The sequence below is a fragment of the Lampris incognitus genome, chromosome 3 (assembly GCF_029633865.1).
Source record: "Lampris incognitus isolate fLamInc1 chromosome 3, fLamInc1.hap2, whole genome shotgun sequence".
Lineage (NCBI taxonomy): Eukaryota > Metazoa > Chordata > Actinopteri > Lampriformes > Lampridae > Lampris > Lampris incognitus.
In genome coordinates, this window is record NC_079213.1 from 112,025,721 (window position 1) to 112,029,281 (window position 3,561).

A 3,561-nucleotide genomic window follows, 5' to 3' on the forward strand; every position below is an offset into this window, starting at 1 on the left:
GGGGCTGGTGGTCTGCAGGCCTGGTGTGAGGAGCATGGCAGGGCATGGCACAGTGAGCGGGCTGGTGGTCTGCAGGCCTGGTGTGAGGAGCCCGGCAGGGCATGGCACAGTGAGCGGGCTGGTGGTCTGCAGGCCTGGTGTGAGGAGCATGGCAGAGCATGGCACAGTGAGGGGGCTGGTGGTCTGCAGGCCTGGTGTGAGGAGCATGGCAGGGCATGGCACAGTGAGCGGGCTGGTGGTCTGCAGGCCTGGTGTGAGGAGCACGGCAGGGCATGGCACAGTGAGCGGGCTGGTGGTCTGCAGGCCTGGTGTGAGGAGCCCGGCAGGGCATGGCACAGTGAGCGGGCTGGTGGTCTGCAGGCCTGGTGTGAGGAGCATGGCAGAGCATGGCACAGTGAGCGGGCTGGTGGTCTGTGGGCCTGGTGTGAGGAGCATGGCAGGGCATGGCACAGTGAGCGGGCTGGTGGTCTGCGGGCCTGGCATGAGGAGCATGGCAGGGCATGGCACAGTTAGCGGGCTGGTGGTCTGTGGGCCTGGTGTGAGGAGCACGGCAGGGCATGGCACAGTGAGCGGGCTGGTGGTCTGCAGGCCTGGTGTGAGGAGCCCGGCAGGGCATGGCACAGTGAGCGGGCTGGTGGTCTGCAGGCCTGGCATGAGCAGCATGGCAGGGCATGGCACAGTGAGCGGGCTGGTGGTCTGTGGGCCTGGTGTGAGGAGCACGGCAGGGCATGGCACAGTGAGCGGGCTGGTGGTCTGCAGGCCTGGTGTGAGGAGCATGGCAGAGCATGGCACAGTGAGCGGGCTGGTGGTCTGCAGGCCTGGTGTGAGGAGCCCGGCAGGGCATGGCACAGTGAGCGGGCTGGTGGTCTGCGGGCCTGGTGTGAGGAGCACGGCAGGACACGGCACAGTGAGCGGGCTGGTGGTCTGCAGGCCTGGTGTGAGGAGCATGGCAGAGCATGGCACAGTGAGCGGGCTGGTGGTCTGCAGGCCTGGTGTGAGGAGCATGGCAGAGCATGGCACAGTGAGCGGGCTGGTGGTCTGCGGGCCTGGTGTGAGGAGCATGGCAGGGCATGGCACAGTGAGCGGGCTGGTGATCTGCGGGCCTGGCACGGGGAGCATGGCAGAGCATGGCACAGTGAGCGGGCTGGTGGTCTGCAGGCCTGGTGTGAGGAGCCCGGCAGGGATATGGCACAGTGAGCGGGCTGGTGGTCTGCAGGCCTGGTGTGAGGAGCCCGGCAGGGCATGGCACAGTGAGCGGGCTGGTGGTCTGCAGGCCTGGTGTGAGGAGCCCGGCAGGGATATGGCACAGTGAGCGGGCTGGTGGTCTGCAGGCCTGGTGTGAGGAGCATGGCAGGGCATGGCCCAGTGAGCGGGCTGGTGGTCTGCAGGCCTGGCGTCAGGAGCATGGCAGGGCATGGCACAGTGAGCGGGCTGGTGGTCTGCGGGCCTGGTGTGAGGAGCCCGGCAGGGCATGGCACAGTGAGCGGGCTGGTGGTCTGCAGGCCTGGCATGAGGAGCATGGCAGGGCATGGCACAGTGAGCGGGCTGGTGATCTGCAGGCCTGGCATGGGGTCCGGTGGGGAGCACGGCAGGGCATGGCCCAGTGAGCGGGCCGGTGGTCTGCGGGCCTGGTGTGAGGAGCATGGCAGAGCATGGCACAGTGAGCGGGCTGGTGGTCTGCGGGCCTGGTGTGAGGAGCCCGGCAGGGCATGGCACAGTGAGCGGGCTGGTGGTCTGCGGGCCTGGTGTGAGGAGCACGGCAGGGCATGGCACAGTGAGCGGGCTGGTGATCTGCGGGCCTGGTGTGAGGAGCACGGCAGGGCATGGCACAGTGAGCGGGCCGGTGGTCTGTGGGCCTGGTGTGAGGAGCACGGCAGGGCATGGCACAGGGCTCCACACCATCAGCAGTGAGGGAAAACCAGGCAGAAAAAGCAGCTGGCTCATGATACTCGTCTTTACTCAACACTTGGTAGTGATGTACATGGATGACACTGCTGTTAAGAAGGGTGAAAACTGGCAAGTGAAAGCAAATCTGTAATTTAAAGCAGGGCAGAGGGAGCAGAAGTAGGACAAGAACAAGAAAATCCTGGAATAACCATATCTTTGTTCTATATGTTGACTACGTGACCCGTTTAGTCGACATGTTCCTATGTATGATGGGCTTTACAGACGAGTAAAACTTCACTCCGTAAAATGCCGACGGCAAGGATCACATCCGCCTGAACAAACTGAATCCTATGCAAATATAATATGGGACTTTTTCAAAATACTGTTGGGTAACGCAGATATTCATTCATTCATTCTTTCATTCATCTTCAGCCACTTCTCTGGGGTCGGGTCGCAGTGGCAGCAAGCTAAGTAGAGCACTCCACACATCGCTCTCCCCAGCAAGGCCCTCCAGCTCCTCCTGGGGGATCCCAAGGCGTTCCCGGGCCAGATTGGACATGTAGTCCCTCCAGCGAGTTTTGGGTCTACCCTGGGGTCTCCTCCCAGTTGGCTGTGCCCGGTAAACCTCCAAAGGAAGGCGCCCAGGAGGCATCCTAATCAGATGCCCAAATCACCTCAACTGGCTCCTTTTGATGCGACGGAGCAGCGGCTCTACTCCGAGCTCCCTCCGGATGTCTGAGCTCTTTACCCTATCTCTAAGGCTGAGCCCAGACACCCTACTGAGGAAACTCATTTCAGCCGCTTGTATCGGCAATCTCACCCTTTCGGTCACTACCCAAAGCTCATGACCATAGGTGAGGGTTGGAACGAAGATTGACTGGTAAATTGAGAGCTTTGCCTTCCAGCTCAGCTCCCTCTTCACCACAACGGTCCTTTACAACGTCCGCATTACTGCTGATGCTGCACCAATCCACCTGTCAATCTCCCGCTCCATCCTACCCTCACTCATGAACAAGACCCCGAAATACTTGAACTCCTTCACTTGAGGCAACAACTCATCCCCAACCCAGAGGGAGCAATCCACCATTTTCCAGTAGAGAACCATGGTCTCAGACTTGGAGGTGCTGACTCTCATCCCGGCCATTTCACACTCAGCTGCAAACTTCCCCAGTGCTCGCTGGAGGTCACGTTCTGATGAAGCCAACAAAACCACATCATCTGCAAAGAGCAGAGATACAATTCTGAGGCTCCCAAAACAGACACACTCCTCACCTTGGCTGCGCCCTGAGATCCTGTCCATGAATATCACAAACAGAATTGGAGACAAGGGACAACCTTGGCGGAGTCCGACACCCACCGAAAACGTGTTTGACTTTGTACTGAGAATGCAGACACAGCTCTCACTTTGGTTATAAAAGGACAGAATGGCTTGTAGCAACTGCCCCAGTACCCCATACTCCCGCAGTACCCCCCACGGAGTGCCCTGGGGTACACGGTCGTAAGCCTTCTCCAAGTCCACCAAACACACGTAAACTGGCTGGTCAAACTCCCATGTCCCCTGCAGCACTTCCGCAAGGGTAGAGTTGGTCCATTGTTCCTCCTCGATCTGAGGTTCGACAATCAGTCGGAGCCTCCTTTCCAGCACCCTAGAGTAGACATTTCTAGGGAGGCTGT